The sequence below is a fragment of the Strigops habroptila genome, chromosome 3 (genome assembly GCF_004027225.2).
Source record: "Strigops habroptila isolate Jane chromosome 3, bStrHab1.2.pri, whole genome shotgun sequence".
NCBI lineage: Eukaryota > Metazoa > Chordata > Aves > Psittaciformes > Psittacidae > Strigops > Strigops habroptila.
Window position 1 is genome coordinate 62,359,716 of NC_044279.2, and position 23,014 is coordinate 62,382,729.

At 38.5% G+C, this 23,014-nt stretch overlaps 1 protein-coding gene across 1 annotated transcript in view; it reads right to left on the reverse strand.

The window, feature by feature from the left end:
• Positions 1-23,014, reverse strand: part of PIK3C2G (phosphatidylinositol-4-phosphate 3-kinase catalytic subunit type 2 gamma) — a 205,220-nt gene that overhangs the window by 87,153 nt on the left and 95,053 nt on the right. The window lies entirely within an intron of this gene.

A 23,014-nucleotide genomic window follows, 5' to 3' on the forward strand; every position in this document is an offset into this window, starting at 1 on the left:
CCTGGGTACAGAAACACAAGTGTTGTGGAAAGATTTTTGTTAAGAGGGCAGAGAGAAAGTAGGATTGTATCAGGCTGAGTTGGCTGCTGTATCAGAGAAGCAGAAACATGGCTAAAACCAGCAGCTGTGGAGAAAAGGGAATTTTTTAAAAAAAAGTGAGGGGAAATAAAAAAGGAAGGAAAGGAATGAGATTAGATGGATCTTGATACCAAAACAGGTGAGCTGGCCTCATTCTCCTTCTGTGGTGTGGGGAAAGAGGGAAACTGATGCTCTAGAGGCCTCACTGCAGACACAGTCTGCTCTCTGAGTTGGATTTGGCAGGCAAGTGAAAGAGTGAGTGAGGCTGCTCAGACAACACTGCTGTTTGAACATCTGTTCCTTGTCTCCTTCAGAAAGGGGAGCAGGGTGGACCAGAGGACAGGTGTGACAGGACAGATTAGCTTGCAAGTAGCCTGTTAAACCACACTGTAGCAAAAGAAACCCCCCAAAAGGCCTAGATCTCCAGTATCTTATTGTAGGTTTAATCCCATCTGCTATGAAAGAGCAAGGCACAGATTGATGGGACTATTTACATGTGATGTCAAAGTGGTTGACCATAGTTAATGCATTTCCAAGCGATGTCTGCTATTTATTAGACAAAAGCTGTGGCTACCAGCACACACTGTATACTCTTTGCTTAAGGTGATTTGAATTCAGACAATTCAAATGAAAATGAGGTGCCTTAGAGTTTTAAGGTGAGTGCAGAAGTACTTACTGTCATTGGTCAATCTTTGGTAAACTTGACCAAGTCAATATGGTTTCTTGCTATATTTCACACTTGTCTTCTATTTCACTAAGCAGGAGGCAAGAAGACTCACAGAAGAATAGAACATTAGTAGAAGACTGCTGCTTGCTATAACAATAATTGTTTTAATATTACTCTCCACAGCCCTTCATATCAAAGATTAGCACACAAACGCAGTACCACTGCACAGCTTCCATGTCTGAGGTTGCCATCTGTCTTTGATTTTAATTAGACATCCTGCAACACTTCTACACTGTCCTTTGTGCTTTACTGTGCCATGGAGCTATGGCACACACCTGAAGCATATGACCAATTTAATTTTTGACTCCTTGAAGAAAACATTTTACTGTTTGCATTCTTTAACAGGAGAATAAGTAACAGGGGTGGTTGCCAGCGGGGTTACATTTGGGCTTTGCAGCTTCTTAGGTCCCACTGCAAGTTACCCACAGACACAAGGATGAGAGAGATGACCAAAATATACAACTGAAGATTATAATACCTCCATCTAGCCCATGATGGGCCATAAGGATGAGTGGGCAACTGCTATTAATTACTCAGTTGCAAGTAAAACTTTTTTTAGTTTTTCTTTTATCTCCCCAAGATTACACTAGACAAGGCTTTTATTTCCCTGCCAGTGATAATGGGAATAATCCCTTTGATAGAGATGCCAATACAACTATTGCACAGACACTGTGAACTCCAACAAGATCATAGTTGTCCTTCATCCCCTAACAACAATCCCCATACTAACAAGGTACCTGTTGTCCTTCATCCCCCACACCCACAACTCCCCTTACTCCCCTGCAGAGCACAGCCAAGTCTGCAGAACTGATCTTTTTCGCTTGCTAGCTGGTCTGCTCAGGCACGGCCTCTTCAAACTCTAAGGCAGCAGAGTGTCAAGCTGGCAAATATGACTGTGGCTTTTCTGATCTCTTTGCCAGTGCCTAGGATGGATGACTGAACTTGCTGAAGCTTCTAGGAACGTGCCTGTAGGATGACAGCTATTGCTTCTGAGAACAGAAACACTTGCACTTGTTGCAGTGCAATCTTTGTTCCCAGCCTCCTTCACAGCCTTGGCGTGATAAGCCTTCAGTGGACAGCAAAATTTAATTTCATTAAGGTTGCTGGAAAGCCATAAAGTAGCTCTGTCTTCATGTTCCTTTGTTACTCAAGAGAAAAAACAGGCTATCTCTGTCAACTTCTCTAAAAAAATACACGACAATACCTCCATTTTTAAAGTAACCCCAAATTCTAGAAAGGTGTAACATATGTACTACAAGTCAGAAAGGAAAACACAAACAACAACAGCACCGTTCTATGTAGACCTATTGGAGCATGGCAATCAACAAAACAACTGACGTAAAAACAAACAAACAACTGGGAAGCACAGAATGCCTAACATTTTTAAACAACACACATTCCGCAGGGGAGAATGGCAAGCAAGGTCAATTAGGCAGAAGAGTTAATGTACAACAAAGATGTAAGGGACACAGTGGTTCTCCCAAGCGACTGCAGTACTGAGCATTTTCCATAGTTTTTCAGAAACACTGTGCGAGGCCATCCACTTGACTGGAAGGACCAAGACTGAACTCCCCTTCCTTCACCAAGTATAAACCCAGCAGAAAGGGAGAGATACAACAGGGCTGGCAGAACTCTGCCTCATCTGCTGATCTTTTCTTTCCTTCTGTTCTAGAACGAGAATGAACGTTTACATTTCTTGAGCAGGCAGAGTGAAGTGCGGTACAATATTTTATCTGAATCTTTCTAACCAAGTAAGGCTCCAGGATATATGAGTAGCAGCTGTTTGATAGCTTGCAGCACCTGTCCACTTTTGGCTCTTCATACTTCTCACATAAGAAACCTGCAGTCAGTTTCACATGCTGCTGCTCCTATAACAGAGCTGCTTTTACAGACTCATTTTTCAAAGTATTACCCTTGAACAGAAAATACCTCTGCTTAAAGTGAAATTTTGTTTTAAAAGGCCATGTGATACATTTGCTTTTGTTTTTCTGATTCTTTGTTCATAACATAATTTAGAACAGATATCTAACACAATGGTCTCCCTTAAACAACAAAAAATTGTTGTAGACTTTATATTATAAAATATGCTGGTTAAGCTTGAGAAACACTGCATTTCTACAGGAGCCAAAAGGACTAGTTGCCATTATTTGCTAACCTTCTCTCAAGGATCTTTATGAACACAGCGACACAATTTGCATCCAGAAAATAACAGTAGATTCAGTCAACCCAGTTCCCCCTACTCCCGCTGAATGCCTTAGCTGTGGAATGCATGTCCTGCTGACTCACAAAAAATAGCAGATCAGTGAAAACAAAGGCTATGCTATGCTATGCAAGTAAGTTGCCAAACCCTGCTAAGGTTGCCTAGCAGAAAAGTGTTTTATTTTATACATAATACAGTTAGTTGTGCACACTTATGTATGAAGAAAATAAACCCCAGATCAAACTGGTTTTGTCTGGAGAAGAAAGAGCATTTACCTCGAAAATTAACTATCGAGGATTAATAGGAGAGGCATCACTCTCACAACAAGGTAGTAGATGCTACCTCGTCTAAAGTCTAAGAAAGATATGATCAGCCTCATAACATGGCTTCTCCAATTTGCTGAATAGATGTGTTAATGTCAACATAAGCGCTACAAGAATCATCTAGTAAAAAGTGCTACCAGTGTCAGTTTCTGCTCAGTCACTAAGGAAAAAAAAAAAAAAAAAACTGTTAGCAAAGTCGGTCTCTTTCCAGCCTCTTCATTGGGTGGAGTGTGCAGGCAGCAGAGGACCGAATTCATTAACAAATTATCATGAACACAAAAAATACCCGTAGCAGAACACCAACACAACAAGACTAGTGGTCGTTTCTAACAACATCTGTATACAACAGAGCTGACTTTGGATAACTTCAAAATCTGTGAGTGAAGGTTCACAGTCCGCCAAAGACCCCACCCTAATAAAGTGTCAATCCTAAAATACAGGAATGAAATGCTTCACTCTGAATTGTCATTAATACAAAGTGACTTAGGCTCAGGCTTGCAACTATAGGTCCAACTGTTCTCAACTATTAAAAGAAAAAAAAGTACCATTGTCTCAGTAAAGAGAACAAAAAAGAATGATTAACTTTGCCCTCCAAAAGCAGTATTCTGAATTTAAAATAAAAAAGCTGCTTAACAAATGTATTGCATCTAATATCTGCATGAAGGTTATCCAGTATTACCTTGCATTCAATGAGAAATATGGCATTCAAGTCTGGCATTAATTTTGAATAGGCTGGTTCCATCTTTGCCAGTGCTTTGTTCATGTGACTAGATACATCCCTGTCTGTGCTTGTTCCAAAATTGTGGATTTTCTCCTCAGAACAAATGCTATATTGTTGTCAGAATTTCATGCAGTGTCTTACACCAGAATCAGCAAGCTTGAAAGCTACCAACCACGTATCTTTATAATAGCTTAGAGTAAATTCGTGGCATGGGAACTGAAAAGTGCCATTCATTCCAGGCACAACAGAAATTGTTGTATTCTTCCCAGTGGGTATCTGCATTGGAAGCTTGCAATAAATAGGATTAGACAGGATAATCACCACTAAAATAAGCAGACCCAATGGCTTTAATGGGATGATGTCCAAATATGCCAGCAATTAATTGGATACAGGAGGTGACTAAGCTACTCTACTTTCGAACCATATAAATAAAACACAAAATTAATCCAGGTTCAAGCAGTTCACTAGAGCCAATGGAGCTGCTAAGCTTTGCACCATATCAGAATTTAGGCCACAGTTGCAGCAGCAATACACTGAGGAGAAACTGAAAATGTTTTTCCTCCTCTGCCTATTGTTTAGGTAGTTCATGTCTACCAAAATAGCTTTGGATAGCTTCTGTAGCTTCCCATTAGCTTTACAGCTGGAACAAAAAATCACTTATGACACTATAAAACAAAGTGTATGACACAGAAATAATTCTGTATGTTTCTGCATGCACTGGGCAATTCAGACTTACACAACACTGCAAAATTAGACCTGAAATACACTGCAAAACTTTTGTTAATTTCACTTTAAAATGCTGTATGCGCTTGTTTGGGTTTTGTTGTTATGTTTATTTGTTTTAACATACTAATACAGAAGTAGTTTCAGGGAGAAAATTAAAATTGTCTTTCTACAAGGTCATTATGGCTGCTCATATTAGGAGCAGTTCCAGCTTTTATTCATATATTCTGAGCCAGATCTGTACTTCATAATCCTAGAGTTTTCAGATTACCATTCTTATGACTCACTCTGGGCATCGGAAGGAAGGGTTTTAGTGTTTTGGGAAGGAATAGGATGAGAAAGTGACCTTGTTTTGCAAATATTATGTAATTCAAAAGAATTTACTCTGCAGACAGTACGTCCTGAGATGGGCTGTTAATTTCCCTATTTGCTCTGCATTCAGTTTCAAGAATTCACTTTGTTTAACACTGTCTACAGCCAAAGCTGTTATCTTTCAAGTAGAGTCTCAGATTTTTATAGACAAGGGGCTCAGATGCCAATTGAAGGACGGATGAGATTTGATACATTCCAAATATATGCGGAGTTAACACTTTTAAGGCAGCATTATTTCTACCTCTCTGGAAGAACCTATCTGTAGATCCATTACGTTTTAAGAGCAGGTAACACAGGTACAAGAACTAGGATCCCGATCCCATGTTACTTCCTGATGTGTCAGTCTCTTCTGAATTTTCACTTTCATCTGGACATCTCTGCTCTAAACTAGTGTCTCTGCTTATCTTCTTTTCCTAATTTCTAACAAAGGAAACTTTTTTCAAATTACCGGAATTACACAGGAACAGGAAGGTATAATGAGCCTTCAGCAAGTACTGCTTTAGGTGTTTCAGCAATGACGGTATCTCAGAGTAATTACAAGATTAAAACCCACTGTTTTCAGGAGACCTCTCGTATTTGACATAGTCTGTTTTCTGTAAGATGTTGAGTCTTCTTTTCTGGTAATTTGCCACGTGGCATCTCATGCTGCACAACAAAGGATGCATGGACCAGATCACAGAAACTTGCTACCTGTGTGCATGTGTGTGAGTTTGTCAGAAGAATAACTTTGAGAGAATCTCTATAGCTCATATAAGGTGGCATCATGAAGACATATAGTCCTTTACACTTCAAAAAAACCTAGTTAAACTCATTTGTTTTCAGGGAACAGAAGAGAGAGAATCAGACTTTTCAATAGGGCAGTCTCTAGAGTCCCAATAACACTTTTTTATCTTTTAACAATTCAGACTCTTCTGAGGGAGAAATCTCTTCAGACTACAGCTCTCCTTATGCATAAGGTCACTCTGCAGTCTCCTTCAAACAAGATACCTACCATGTTTTCATTTAATTAAAGTGGAGGAGACCATGAGAGATGGCTTTTGTCAGCTCATTCCTGTCAGTAGCAGAACAAGCATTTACATTGTAAAGAAGAGTGTTTCTGTTATCTTCATAACCCTTCTTTCTAGGCCTGCTTTCCTTCTTCCTCTCTAGTTTTATTATTTTTCCCCTTTCCTTGGTCTCTATTCATTTTCCACTCCCCCCAAAATACAGCAATGGTATCTTTCGCAAAGGTAGGAGAGCAGAGCAGAGAAGGAAATACCTTTAGATTTCTTTTCTTTTTTAATACTGGCCTGGTTCTGATCTTCCTTCCGTTTCACTGCTTTATTGCCACCAAATATTGGCTTTGTAAAAAGAGATGTGGGAATTTGAAGCTAAGTTTATGTACCAGGGAAAGCTTGCTGTAAGATATTAGTAAGAGAAAACTTTTTTTTAGCTGGCCCTAGGGTATTTTCTTAGTCGACAGCTGGCCTAGTTACCATGGAAAAAAGAAGAGCTGGAGGGCAGGCACAGTAGGAAAGTGAGGCATAGGCCTATGTGAAATTAGGCTGGCTTAGTTTACAGAGGCTTGCTGAAATTAATCTCTCATTTCAGACAGCTTGTTGCTCTTTCATTGCTTTACATTGTTTCATCTAAGTTTACATGTCCATCTTAGCTCTGCCGAGACATGTTCAACTGTGGGACCAGGTCTGGATAAACTTTTGAACAAGCTAAATTCCCTTTTAATGAACCCCTAACCAAGAAGGTATTACTTCTCAAGCTTTTATCAAGGAAATCTTACATGACTCTTTTCAGATCAAACCGTATAGTCTTGGGGTTAAAATTCATAGATTTTAATGTCAGAATAATTTAAGGCAGATATAAGAATGAAAATCTGTCTTGAATTCCTGATTGTACTTGCTGGGTGACCTTGGCCAATTCTTTAACTTTTCTATGCTTTGGATTCCTTTCCAAGGGAGAAAGGATTATTTACTTTCCCACAAGATGCTGTATTTGTTTGTAAGCTGCTCTCATGTCAGAGGCAAATGCCATGGCAAACAGGTCTGTTAAATAACACTGCCACCTCCTTCCTATGTAGTACTCCTACAGCCAGCATTTTTCTATCATATGGGAGAAAATAGCAGCCCCGAGCATTTTTTCACTCATGAGAAAAGCAGAATTGAGATTTAGTTGTTATGATGAAAAGTTCAGCTCTAGTTCCAAGTTTCACAATCGCATTTGTGGAAGCATTATTGCAGTAAGCAGATGTCATATTTCCGTATATCCTGAGTCAGGTAAAGAGTGGAGCATTCTTTCCAGGGGCAGTTACTGCATTGGCAGAAAAACTTTACATCAGCCATCTGACACAAAATGCTGATGGGACTTTGAAGTTTACTGCCTCTGCTTTAGGTATCTTTCCTGCACTCAAAGTGCTGTCCTCATGCTCAGTCCATGTGAAGGTACAGCTGGATAGTGGACTGAGTGGCAGAAATCGTAGCTTTTCTCCCTTCTCCCACCATACACATGCTCACTTACTTTTTATTGCCTGAATACCCCTGAATCAACCACATTTCTCTTTAGATGTTTACTCTGCTAAGTGAGCAAAAATCTCTGTGTGCCAAAAATTGATATGGATAAGTGCCATATTATTTCTACCAGCAAAGCAGTGGCAGTACTCATGGAGCGGCAGCCATGGGTGAGCCTTGCAGAGCCAGGTAAATTACTATTTAAACCTCCTTTAAATTCTGTTCAAAAAACTCCTGATGATAAAGCAGAGCAACAGCAGGAAACTGCATGTGTCAGCTTTAAACTGATGCAAAAAATGATATTAAAATGGGCTGTTACTTAAGTGAATTTTCATTTTCATACCATGACCAAGCAATGTACTTCTGAGTGACACACAGAACAAAGCACTGGCAATTGCAAGAATATTTGCCATGATAGCTGCTTAAATTCATTTCGACAAACTGCTCTATCAACAAAAATACATACATGAGATCTGTGGGTTATGCGAGTCACTCAGAAGCTGGCTAAGCAGAGCCTATTATAAAAGTTTAATTAATAGAAAATGCTTTCCCTGCTAGAAATCATCACACACAATGAAATGACATTGTGGAGAAGGCTAAGTAGAAGAATAAATACTGACTTCTAATACCAGACTCTACAAAGGAAATGCTACAGGTCAAAGCAGAAATTAGCTGAACTAGGTAAGCAGAATTTTATCAGCTGTCATTATGCCAAGCCCTAAGAAGCACTGAAATCTTGTTTACTGTCTCTGTGCCCAGTGCTCATAGGATAATTGTTACAGGTAGTGATGCCCTCCTTCACAGTCAGAACTCCACTTCCCTTGCTGATGTACAAAAAAGGTCATCCCTCATGTCCTGGGTTCAGCTACAGCAGTCATTTTTCTCCTTCTTAGTAGCTGGTGCAGTGCTGTGTTTTTTAACTTTCAGCCTGGGAACAACGCTGATAACACTGACGTTTTTAGTTGTTGCTAAGTAATGTTTACTCCGACCAAGGACTTTCTCAGTCTCATGCTTTGCCAGGGAGGAAGGGAAGCCGGGAGGAAGCAGAGACAGGACACCTGACCCAAACTAGCCAAAGGGGTATTCCATACCACGGCACGTCATGCCCAGCATATAAACCGGGGGGAGTTACCCGGAAGGCCCAGATCACTGCTCGGGTCGGGCTGGGTATCGGTCGGCGGGTGGTGAGCAATTGTATCCTCTCCCCTTGTTATTTCACTAATCATTATTATCATTGGTGGTAGCAGTAGTGGTTGTGTATTACACCTTAGTTGCGGGACTGCTCTTATCTCAACCCGTGGGAGTTAAATTCTTTTGATTCTCCTCCCCATCCCTCTGGGAGCGGGGGGAGGAAGAAGGGGGGGAGTGAGCGAGCGGCTGCGTGGTTCCGAGTTACCGGCTGGGCTCAAACCACGACACCTCAGTTAAGAGTGCAGAGTGTGTTACACCACTCACAATGAGGGACTCTAAGTTAATCCACACCCACGGATTTGGCTCTGGAAATCCCTGTTCAATCCCTTCTGCATAAGCCAAGAAGGCAGCTGCCACACTAAAGCTAATGAGCCTGATTAATACCAATTCAGTAAATTATTTTTTTTTTTCCAGACATCAGATGACTTTGTACTAATCCAGACATTTTTACCCATTTAATATGAGGTGACATAACATAATTTCTCATTTAACACTAATTGAAAACTACTGTTTTCTTATTCCAGAGAGTATTTCCTGTCACCTAGAACTTATGGCATTTTATATGGCTATTTTTCAAATAATATCATCACCAAATTTTGTGTTTTCTGCCTAGCTGCAGAACTTTTATATCCAAGCATGTGAATGGTGATGTGAGCAGAATGGAACAATCAGGTAATTTCTCTTACAGGTTTCCATTTCAGCAATTTTTCTTCATATTTTCCATTATCTATTTGTAAAACTTCTGATTGAGAAAGATGAATAAAAGTATAAAAACCAACTCTTTTAGCCCCTCTTTTTTGTTTGTTTGTTGTTTTGGGTTTTTTGTTGTTGTTGTTTTGGGTTTTTTGTTGTGGTTTTGTTTGTTTGTTTATTAACTAAAGAATTCTGGGTTTGTTCAGCTTGCCTTCAAGCTTGATTTCTTCAGATGTTATAGAAGAAACTGCACATCCCTACTGCTATGACATTTGCTCTTATTCTAATGCAAAAGATAAAATCCCTCACTGGCTACAACTGAATGTCAATATTCATATATCAAGGAACTGACCAGAGGTAGGAGGAAATGTACTTCACTACAATCTGGGTGAAAGACAGTATTAATATTTGTGTGATGGAGTGTTTGCAATGGCCCAACATTGTCATCACTGATGGCAAGTAGAATTTCTTGGGGCTGAACAGATCATTTGATCATTCTTGTCTGTTTGGGATTCTATCCTGTGGTTTTTACCATGATACTATCTTTCAGCTGATGAAAATGTGAAGTTACTGATGAAAGACTCCGACCAACAAATGATACCTATTACCAAGTTGCTTATTTAGGAAACACTGATATCATTCTCAATCCTTCCTAAAATGAGAGCACCCTTTCTACAATACATTATCTAAGGACCACTCATGGCTCAAGAATGAAAGGACTATGGAAACTGAATCAGTAAACAAGCCAAGACAGTTACAGAATTAATTTGTAATTTACAGCAACATGTAAGAGCTGATGTCAGGAGGGACCTCAGGAGGTCCTCTGTTTTATTCCCTGTTTGTCCCCAGAAGCAGAGCTAGCTCTGATATTGGATCAGGTTGTTCAGAGGGCTTGGCCTCAGTAGGAGGTTGGGGAAGTTGTTGAGACAGGGGAAGGAACAGTGGTGCAATCTGACCGTATGATGACGGGTCCTCAGAACATGAGGCAGTTTCAAACGATATGAGCTAACGACAGGCAGGCCTTCAAGGATATGGTGGTTCACCTTAGGAAGACTTAAAATTCTGTTGACGATCATAACTTCTTTGGAAATAGTAACGAGAATAAGTGGGCAAAGAACTGCATTTCTAAGTTGTGAATGTCACTCTGGTCTGCCTTCAGTCCCATCAACTGCACTGCAACTGAAAGGCAATTTCTTACAAGCACTTCTAGTGGGGCCCAACTGTCACAGGAACGGCAAATACTGATATAGATTAATTTTAGGGTATGAACAAAGATTCCACATTACTCTTTACACTCTCTAAACCACATCAGCCAGAATTATGCTTGGGTACAGAATAGCAGAGATTGGGGGTATGCCAATGCCACTGCCTGTACAACATTTATTCTCTTGTGTGTTTGCAATGCAAAACTGTAAGAGCTTCTTTCTCCAAATGAACAGCTGACTATTTACTTACCACTCTTTGGCCTACAGTCTTTCAGGTTCTTAGAAAAGCTGTCAGGCAAAGGAGGACAGTTCAGTCAGAGTCAGGATTTGTGTGAAATGATCAAGTACGAGTCTCCAGTGGCTCCTCTGAAAGGAAAGTGGATGGCTGTTTGCTTTCTAGAATCAATAACTTAGACTGAGACAGAAGCAGTTACATATGTAGGCACAAGGGTCTCCAGAGGAACACAGAGCAATATAGGCAATCAAATCAAAATTACACTATATAGAGAAGGGAGAGTGATGGGACAGGTTATACTTGGGAATAATGTTTTTTTGTAGAAGTGGTTCTAGATCTCCCAGTTGTCTCAGGAGCTCTTCACCTGAATCTGAACTTCACAGCTGGAAAAAATTAACTCTTATTTCTTAGAGAACAGAGCAGAACTATATTACTTATTGTATTCATTATCTCTGCCTTCCTCTTGCTTTTCTGCATCCTTCCTCCTACAAAGATATTTTGCTTTGCTATCCTTCTCAGTTCCATCAGTGACTACTCTTTACCCCTTAGCCTGCCTCTTTTTCATCACTTCATAGTTCTACACTTCTGTGCAGTCACTGGGAATACTGTGGCAATTCCCTCCTTTTCCAAACCAAACTTTGAGGAGTAAAGACTGCTCTGACTTCTGAGCCTGAGAGAAGAACTGGGATTGAAGCAGAAGAGACAGAAAAGTTTGCAGAGCCAAGTGGAAGGAATTCCCAGCTTCAACCCTTTCAACTAGCAGAAGCATGTTGCTTTGCACATTACATCCTCTACCCACTTCCAAGTGAATCTTGAAGAAAGCTTTCAATTTCCAAACATGAAACACCACAGATTAGATTACAAAGGCTGCATGAAGGAAAGCATGTGCACCAGTGTACATATACCTGTAAATATAAGAACACCACTGCATACATGTAAGAAAGCACTGGTCTGGGAATGGACTGGAAGGACGACTTGGGGGAACAGTTATTTTAATTCCACTGGATGACAGTCTGTGAACAATTGCTGGGGGAAGCTGAACACAAAAACCAAGCACTAATGTAAGGGAAAAAAGTTTGTGGGTTTTGTTTTTTGGTTTTTTTGTTTGGTTTAGTTTTTTTTTAAATCTACTTGGATATAAGCCCTGCTACACAAGCTAGAAAAATGAAGAGTAAGAAACATAGAACAGGATTTTATTAAGAGATATGTTGAGGGCTGCTGTGTTGTTTACACTGAAATACTTAAGAGTCACCCTTTACGTCTAACGATTTGAACTCTCCAAACCATTTATTGGATGAGATGAGAAAGGAAATCTCAGTTTGTGAGATAGGGATGGTGCTGATTTGAAAAGATCATCCACTTGTGTATGTCCTATTGCTTCTTTATTAAAGTGACCATTTAATTTTTGCTACTGTGTTTTATTATTGTAATAGCTCTTTCAACACTCTGTCCCTTTTTAATGGGGAGGACTTTACTATTCTTAGTTTTATTAACAGGATGCTTCTTTTACTTACTTATTCACTACAGTTTATATAGACGCTTATAAGGGAAGCAAGAACAGTCAGCAGTAGAGAAATCCTTTTTCTAGTCTGGGTCAGGCTATCTTTGAAAGCCATCTCCTAAAGCATTTTAAAATTCATCACCTCTGCAATTCGTCTCATCGTTAATAATACTAACAAAAGATGTTGGCTTTACTTCAATGTCTGTTCATCCACACAACCGAACATGCACCACTCTAGAGCTGCAAATGCTTCACTGCATTTTCCTTCTGCGGCTCAACTGCACCTTTGAAATTCAGTCCTCTAATTTTTCCTCTGATGAGACTACAACCAGCATGTTATTTTGCTACTCTCTGTCTACTAAAACCTCAACTGTGTAGAAGCAAAGTATGAATAGAAACAAATTTGTATCTACCTCTTAAAATTTTCAGTCAGGTAATTTGTATTAGCTCTTCGAAAGACAGACAGACAAATGAAAAACAGTATGTACTCCAGCACTGAAGGTTTGATCAAATTTACAACCAAATAATTTCCTGTATACAAGCTGCCAGCAACTGATACTGTCTTAAACCCCCCCTCCACTTAATAACTTTCTTTTTTTTTAACATAAGCAAGTGGGTTTTCCCTCAAGTAACAGCCATCAGTGAACATCAGCAGCCAGGGGACATACTGCACAGGTGAGATACCAACGGTATTTCACAAATCATTATGTTTAAAAGATGGTGTGTTTTCAAGCTATGAAATAGACAATCTGTTAATGGTATACAATTGAGCAAATCAGATGAAAATCAAAAGGAGATGTACCTCATACAACAACCTTTATATTAGGGATTGTCTTAAAATACACATTGCATCTCCTCTAGCTTGAGCTGAAAAAATGCTGGGACTTGCTTTAGGATGAATGGGATAACTTTCAACAATATATGGGGGGAGGTGGTAAGATAAATAATTCAAATAGCTCAAGGTGGCACTCAGTGGGTTAGCTCAGCCCCAAGCCTCTACTTTCAGCTCTCCAGTGACTAAGTATTAGGAATTTTTTTTTCAACTTCATCTGGCACCTCATATACCATCTGAATGCATCTAAGCTCAATGATTCTGCCAAAAGCTCTGATTTTGATGAACATTTTTAAAAAAAATTCAGTGAAAGATTTGTAACTACTATACCTTAATCTTCCAGCCACCCATTATTGATATAATATTATGATAACACATCTCTCAATAACTTTATACAGGAATAATGGGACTTTTCAGAGAGAAAAGTAAATTCTTGTAGCTTGAATTTCTTTCTGAAATAAAGAAATAATGACATAAACTTTACCAAACAGAATTCTGTGTATTTGATAGACACCACAGTGAAAGCTAAAGAACAATTCAGCTGCCTCTTGACTGAGATGTCTACTGCCTGTATGAACTACTGGGTAATTTTACAGGCTTTAGATTTGGAAGAAAATCTTAATTCTTTTAGATTCACTGGTCACTGTCTTATTTAATTCAAGGGTCCAACATACATCAGTTTCAACCAAGTGGGCTCTTTGCCAAGAAAACACTGAATGAAACAATGTGAGACATGGTCTGTTGCATAATTCTCTTGCTTAAAAGGAGGTTATTACAGCATGTTAGCAGTGTTCAAGCAAAATAGCCATGCAAAGACAACTCATCTGACAGTTCTTTCTTTCCTCTCTCAGCTTATTTTTAATTTGGTCCCCGTCCAAATGACAACATTATGATTACAGACTAATATAGAATTTAATATGGGTGAGCATTCAGAAAGCAATTAATGCTTAAGGAAATATTTTCAAATGGGTTTTATGCTTTTAATCCTGAAATACTCATCATGTGCAAATACCTAAAAATACTGAATTATAATATTTCTGCACAGTTGACCTGGCAGAACCTTTTATCTCCTCCCTGGAAATACTGCCTCTTATTCTTTTTATTTATTCATTTATTTTTAAAAACCATTAATATTATATTTGGTTTTACATTAGCGACTTTTTTCCTCAGAAAATTTCCCATTAGTCACAAAGTAATTTCCTCTTAAAATATGTACTGATGGATCATACTCAACGAAGTCTAATCCATGATTCTCCCTTTCCTGGTCCAAGGGCCAGCTTTCATTCTGGTGAAGAATGATCATTAAACCTCAAAATATCAACCACAGAAATAAACAACTGACAGCAACATTAAGATGACCACTAATTCATCACACTGAATGTCCTGTATCCACGTGAAGTCTCTCTCTGTTTATTCATACTTTCCCTAAAACATGTCAACTGAAAGTGTTCAGAAATAGGAACGATGTACTGAACTCAATCCTGTCAGACAAGGCTGTGATTAATTGCATGATAACTATAAATGAGGACTCCCAACACATCAATCCAAGCAAATCAGCCTGCACTGCATTTATTCAAGTCATGCAGTAAGAACTTTGCACACATGTTCAAAAAAAAGTGGACTGAAAACAACTCTCTAGAATAGCTCAAGAGAGATTTTGCCAAAAATTGGTTCAAACAGACATAATTAAAATACAAAAGCTTGCTAAGCTGGAAAGAGAAAAGACCGGTAACAGAGCCAGACTTCTAAAATGTTTTACATAATCTGATGCAATTTTGAAACATCTGCAGATTCATTTTGCATACAATAATTGCCATTTATAGAAAAAGCTCTATACGAAAGACATCACAATGAAATAGTTTCCAAACATTCACAAAAGTTAAAAGCTGAAAGTGCAAGCATGAAATATGAAGAAAATAAACTTTTTAGATGTTATATATGACAAATTTAGACTGAGGCATCCTTTCCTAGTATTTCACCTCAGCAATCAGAGTCAGGTACAGTGGCTTTGTAGCAGAGAAGCAGCCTGCTGGAGGATCCCTCTCAATTGCAGGATTGGTCTTGGGTGAACAACGCAACATTTAACCAGTGAAACACACCAACAGCTGCTCAGGTAAGAACCCCAGGAGATTCTCCATGCTGTTTACTTTCCCACTGAGGATTTCACTCTTCAAAATCACTGATTTCATCCTGATTTGGGAAATTTACATAATCTTTAAATTGCAGCTACTGTTGATAATTATGATTTGGACATTTCAGTTGGTCACTCTTCATATATTGGCCTAGCTCAATGCATACCTAAAGCAAATTTAAGGGTAAAGACATAGCTTCATGGATTTCTTTCAGTCATCTTTTTCCAGCAGTCTTTCATAGCGTAAAAACCAAAACAACTCCTCCACATCTATCAAATTCATGACTGAAAATTATCCATTTGAAGTGACAGAACTAGATGAATGCTTTGTCAAAAGCTTTCCTGATTTATTGCTACTCTGGTTTACATCCCCAAATGTTCCTCTGGGACAAGCAAAGATTATGTGAGGTATCCATCAGGAAAGATTTTGGCGCTCTGTTTTGTTTTTGAAGGAAGCAACAATAAAACATTCTTAATGGAAAAAAAGATGAAAGGCACAGATGAAAGCCTAGTGTGACATCTGCACAGAGCCCTGCTTTGAATCCCTCCCTCAGCGACATCCACTCTGCTTCCTCAGTCCTGTTCAACTCCACAAGCAGGTCATTATGATCCATCAAATCCCAGCATCAGCAACATTGTAACAAACCACCAAAATGGCCTGTTCAATCCTTTCTACAGTAGATATCCTAAAGACAACACCCATCTTTCATATTCAGTTACAGCATTGGAGGGGTTATGACAGATATGACTTGAAGCTAGTAGGGAGTTTTCCAGCATAACTGAAAAATTAGATTTGTCAGCTTCAACATTTTTAAATGTAAAAGGAGCCAAAACAAAAATAAATCAGACAAGCAGTGTTTGGAAAAACAATGTACTGAAAAACGTTTCCCTTAGTGCTACATTATAAATCACGAAGCAGCGAAAAGAATTAAGGCCAGTTGCTCCTTTTTGAATTTCTTTTTCAGAAATCTTTTCTTTAGTTTATCTTTTCAACTGTAAGTAGGTTCACTTGTACGCATATATAGTGGTGTTTTTTTCATTACAGTAACATGCGCTAATAACTTTGGCATTTACAGACTTCTTTATGTTGCACTTGACAATGTTAATCCTCCTCAAATATAATTTTTGGCATGGAATTTCCCCTGTTCCAAAGGGGACACACGTATACAGTTATCTCTATGTTCAGTAACTTAACTGCAGCTGAATATTTGTCTGCACAAATACAATTAATGACGTGACCAGTCATGCTTCACTCCATTCTTACCTTGATATATGATCACAGGGGTGCCTTTCCTCTTCCTTTTCATGCTTGTACCCCATTTGGAAAAACACATAGCATTCCTAGATTTCTAAACGTTCAAGAACATATTCATTCTACTAAGAATCATTAAAATAATTAAAACCAGACACGTGTTATTTATGCCCTTTGTCAAGGATTCACCAGATTATATCATATTCACTAAATTACAAAAAGGCATAGCTTTGATTGCTTTGTTAGTGGTTAAATGGATTTCTTTTCTTAAAAGTGTCATTTTTTAGCAGGGTGGGAAAACTAACTCCCTCTTTATATTGAAAATCTTAAAATGCCGTGTTCAGGTTGTTAACCTTTCCCAGTAGTGTTTGCAATTATGTTTATTATTTTAGTCAAAATATTTAAATTTAGAAAGCAAAATCATAGCATCTGCAACATCTTTGCTCTTTGGCAAACAAATGTTAAGTGAAAAGCAGTTTAAATTCAATAAGTGAACTTACTTCTAGCAAAACATATCACGCTCTTAGTCCCAGAGAGTAACTGCCTCATTAAAAGTCCACTAAAGTCAATGGAAAAAGTCTCATAAACTGCAAAGAGGTATGGATTCAGACTTCTTTGTACATGGAACAGTACAGACAGCAACTTTACAGATATTCCTGCTAAAGGGTAGAACACCTGCAAATATGCCTGTAGCTTTGCCTGAATGTATTATTTCTAGCATGCAAACCAGGCCTTTCAATTATCCCAGTCAGAGACTGTCTGTGGTTTAGGGTGCGCTTTATATGCTTAAAGAAGAGACCCATGGAACACTTGCTGGACCTGGAGCCAAACGGCACAGACATAGCATATTTGCAGCACACAGAATGAATCTTCCCTGCCCAGCACTGGGCCTTGGGTCTCCCTGGTGCTCTGTGGGCTACACCCTTGGTCACGAGATACAATTCTCTGTGTGTGCATTTGAGCCCACAACTTCAGAAATACTGTGATGGTTATGTTATAGTGCATAAACAGTACAGAGATTAAAAGAGACTGAAGGTCAGTGTTATCTACCTCAGATAGTTCACATGAGCAGGCAAGTATGGGTAGAGCCATGTTCTAGGACAGAGTGTGCCAAAGCTGGTGCACTTTTGCCCATCTTGTCTTTTATAGGGGTGGTTCCTGGAGTGAACTACTCCCAAACTGTGTTCAAGATCTATCTTGGAGAAAGCAGTTGAAAACAGTGCCAGAGAGAAAGACAGCAGTTACAAATTATGGCAGACCAAAGGTCTAATACTTGGTATTGCTCCTCAGCCCTCTTGTACTGAGCAGTATTGACAGGCCCAGGGTAGATAAGACATTGACAGCAGCTAGTACCTCCTTTTATGAATTCCAGCTGTGGTCACAGCCAGTTCACTCCTCTTTCTTTAGAGCCAGAAGAAAGTAAGTCTAAGATAGTATTTTTTTTCCAAAAATCTAGAATATTTGAATTAAACGTAAGACATGGATTTGTTGATTTAAGTGTACCATTTGCCCACTCATTCTGTAAATAATAAAGGTTAAAGCCAACAAAGAGTTATGCTACTTCTTTGTGCTTCTTCACAACAAAATCTCTTTGTTTCATTTGACACCATCTTATTCTAAAACTGGAGTCTGACAAAATTTAAAGTCTGTATATTAGGAAACAAAACAATTATCTCTCTGTTTTCCAAGGCAGTAATCCAAGTCCCACATGGCTAATAATGAAGCACTTAGCACAGTAGACAGTTGAATCATTATCTCATGAAAATAATGTTCTAATGGTGTTATTTACTATATGCTTAAGTAACTAGAGAAAAAAAGGTCTCCAAATTATTGGCATTTCATAAGCAAGAATTATGAGTTCAAAACTAAAATCCCTAGATATGAATCCACTCTATGGTTGAGGTTCTCTACAGTCCAAAACACAACGATGACCACATTTAGAATCATCTCTTGGTTGAACAACCCATTACCATCAGAAGGTTTGTAACATTGAGCAACTCCAGACTCAAATCCTAACGCAAAGTAGCAAAACAACTGATCAACCTGGCTATTCACAGTTACTGATGTGAGTAAATGATCTTTTGATTCTGATCAGCAAAAGGACTAATTAACACAAAACAAAATAGACATCTTTTGTATTTACATTAATGTCATTTTAATGGGTTGGGCTTTTCAGCCTGCTCTACACAGCTGTTTAGGAAGTTCAATAATAATTAGCAGACTTGATAACTTCTGACTGTGGGAGAAAGACAATGTCCTCCAGAAAGAGCTGGAGGATGGCTGCCTGTTTAATGTTCAGATAATTTGGAGAGATGAGTATCTGCTTGATTTATTCCTTCTTTTGAAGTCTTCAATTAAATTATGGTTAACACAGACCAGTTTTGACAGCGAAAAATATACTTCCTTTCAGAAAATATGAAGCAATAAACTACTGCTCCAATGCTGGGGTGCTGAATGAAACTAAGCAATGACGACTTTGGAAAACATAGTGTTGAGAGACAAAGCTCCCAGTAGTACAGAATTTACCTGGGGTCTTTTTACACTTTTACACATTGCTTATGTTCTTTTTGATTCTTACAGCTCTTTTTTGTGTAGAAAATGAAATTAAAATGTTATGTTCCAGCCTTGAAATCAAGTCTAATCACATTGTTTTCAGTGTGCTGGATTTCACTAACAGTTCCTTTGTAATCTCATGTTCTTACTTATCTACAAGATGTGACCTGAAAAGATAGGAGACTATTCCCTTCTTTCTTGGTCGTCAGTCAAAATATAGTTGACAAATGCAGTAAACTAGGAAGGTTCTCTAAAGTTTTAGTGACTTAGAAGACAAGCTACAAAAGGACATTTTGGCTTCAGCAAGGATTTCACCTCAATTTTGGGTTTGTTTTCTTGAGCTAAGCATACCAGATCTCATGCTCTGCCGAAATTTACAAACACCCGCACTCTTCCAGGACAATGAAGCCCCTTTCTTAGCACCACCTTCAAGCAGCTGCCACAGATCCTAGAGGACACAATACTTTTCCTCACTACTCTATCCTCCCCTGGAAGGCAACCGTCCATGAGACATACTCCTGGCCCCCTGCTGCCCCCGTCAGATGTTCCAGTTGTATGCTGCAGCTGCCACCTTTGAAAGTCTCTGAAACTAGCAAAAACACTCAAGCAAGTGGGAAACCAATTGGCAGGCTACCAAACAGACAGGGGTGGATTAAAACTCTAACACAGAAGCTGACCAAAAAACCTCCTCACCTGTGTGTGAAACGCAGTAGCAAGGAGATAAACAGAGACTTTAAGTGAGCAGAAGGGCCTACAGGGGCTCAAGCAGGTTTCTTTCCCCTCAAGCAACTTTTCGGCTTGCTAGAACCAGTTTAATAACTTCTCTTCTTACCATAGCTCCAGGGAATGGGAAAACTTGTTCAAAACTAGAATTAGAGTGAATTTCTAAAAGGTAGTGGGGCAGGGTCAATGTTCCCCATGCCTTATGGGCATTAGGAACTCTTGAAATAAGACTGAAATGGGATTTAAGTGGTACAAGGGTCCTGTGCTGGCAGTATATGCGTGGGCAATTTTTAGTCTCCTTGAGAAGGGGAGAGCATTCAAAAGTACCAGTGAGGAACTGCAACACTGATGGAAGCAGATGGCCCAAATTCCTCAAGAGATTAGAAAGGGAAAAAGCTACACATGATAAGAAAACACACACACAGAGGGTGTAAGATCAATTACCTTTTCACTCTACATAGCAGAACTAACAGAACAAATCTGCAGCAGATAGAAGCAAAGAACAGTCTAAAGCTATCCTGATTTACAACAGCTGAAGAAGTGCCCCAGAACTGAATATTCTATCTGTTCTGGCCACCTTTGCCAATTACTGTCCCATAATTTTTAAATAAAATCTTCAGACAAACTTATCACTGCTTGATGGAAAGGAGTTGACAATTTACTACCCAACATTAATAATAAAAAGGTGATGAGCTGGTACAACATTGTTGGGTAGCTGCTTATCTCTGATGTGCAGAGAAATTGAGTAAATTTTAGGTAACAGAGATATTATTATATTTGTCATTAAAATAAGTTAATGTTGACAGTCAACACCATTTCTGGTACCTAGTTTCTGCATTCACAATAAAACAATGTGTTGTAAAACATGGAAGTTAAAATCAGTTGACTTTTCCCCTGTGGTTCTGAAATCACATCACCATTTTCCTGAATTGCATTAAAGTCTTCTTTTTCATGTTTTATTTTGGGTGGGCACAATGTTATATCATTTAATAGTGGAATAGTAATGTCATTCACTACAATTAAAAACAAATATGAACTTGTTACTGAAGTTTGGTTTTACCAGTTCGTGCTTCTTGATTGCTAATTTGGTAATGAAACAATGTAACACTTGAGAATAACTGCATTTCTTAAAAGAAGTTGTGAGTGTACATGCACACTTATGTTCCCTACATTATTATATCACTGAACTTCTTTTAAAATCTCTTTAGAGATAAATAGAAGAAAACCTCTGTTTTCCATTACTTTTATAAGGAACTGAAATCAATTTGTGAAAGAAAACCTTGATTAATTAAGGCTTTATTAATAACAACTATGAAATTACTGTTAAATTTTGTAAGTAGAATTATGACTTGGGAAATTGCCTTTTAAAACGCTGGAACAGGAATATTAATAATTACATTAAATGGAATGTTAGGTAGAAAACAGTTTTCTACTGAAGAACATGGTAGAACAGAGAAACCAAAGGAAAAAAAAAAGTGTATAGTGTGAATACAAGAAGCAAATTAAGAGATGTGTGCCATATTAGTGCCAAACTGTGTGCCAAAGTTCTCAGTTTAGAATGAAACATTTGAACAAAAAAACTAAATAAAAGAGGTACCCAGCATGAACAGGGCTACTATCAGCTGAAAGGCAGAGAATACAGTGAACATTTAGAAGTATTCTATTTTATGCCGGTATGAATAGTTATGCTACATATTAAGCTATATATAAAATAGATATATTTTGCCACATTAAATTGTACTGTGCCAGATAAGGACATCTATTATTAAGGACGGAATATCTGCTCTGTATTACACAAGATTACAGTATTCGACAGATTGAGCAAAATTTGGGAAAGAAATGGGGATCCACATAGGTCTGTGCTGCAAAGTAAGGAGGAAAATGACCACAGATACTTACTCATTTTAGTTTCAAGAAGAAGAGAGGAGTTAAAGAAGACAGAGGCAAACTGATGACATTCCCACTGTCCACTGAAATCTTGAAATAATTTTTAATTGCACAGGAAAACTACCAACTCTTTAGGCACATTTAAGAACTCTAGACTGGACATTTTACATCCAGTATGACTAAGATTAATATAAGATAGTAGAAATTGTCTCAGGCCTATTTCAAGGACTGCCAGAAAAATGGCTTGTTAAATGTGGTTCCTCTTTATTTGGCAGATATGCTCCTTAGGCATGTTATTGTTATCCTACTCATTTCAGTGAAACAAACACATTAATGACTCTGTTTTATCCCCACTAACACTTCCAGAGATCATGCAGGTATGAAAGTATGACCTCTGCTCTTTCTGACCTCACGCTTCATCAACCAAATGATTACATTTTGAGTTCTTGTCTTTCCTGTGCAGGGAGGAAAGCTTTTACTTTAAGGGGTCTAAACCAGTTTAACTGTAAATGAAAGCTCAGTTCATCCATCATTACTAAACATGAAAAAAAACCCCAAACAAAATACCAAGAGTTTGATTTTCAGATCATAGGGCAGTTGTTCAGATGGCAGAAAGCCACATTTCTATTCAGAGAGCCTTGACGTAACAGCACAACAAACAGAATAACCACTGCATGCAATAATACATTTAGAGAGGTCCTTACATTGTACAAGTATGGTGAACAGCACTTACTGTCAGGACTGGTACATCTTCACAGTCACAAAAAGGAACTATTGGAAACTCTACCATCACAAGTCAGACTGATACGCAAAGGGTAAGAGATACACTTTGACAGACAAGAAATCTGACAACTTCAGGAGAGGTCAGTGAAATCAAAAAACCAGGATCCTTTTTAAGTAAGCCAATGCCGCTTGGAACTTGCAAAGTTTGAGGAAGATTATTTTTGGCTCAAACCAGAAAATGCAAAAAAATACAAATTATACCTTACTTAAGTGAACAGAACTTCCTCCCTCCTTCCTGCCTGGGTGTTATGAAATGAGCGGTTTACGGTCGCTCAAAGAATGACCATTAGAGGTATTAGCAAGAGCAGTTTTAATATGATTTATAAAGGCACGACTTAACAGCATTCAGTGAAGTGTTCACTCTTCTTACTTACTAGGTGGAT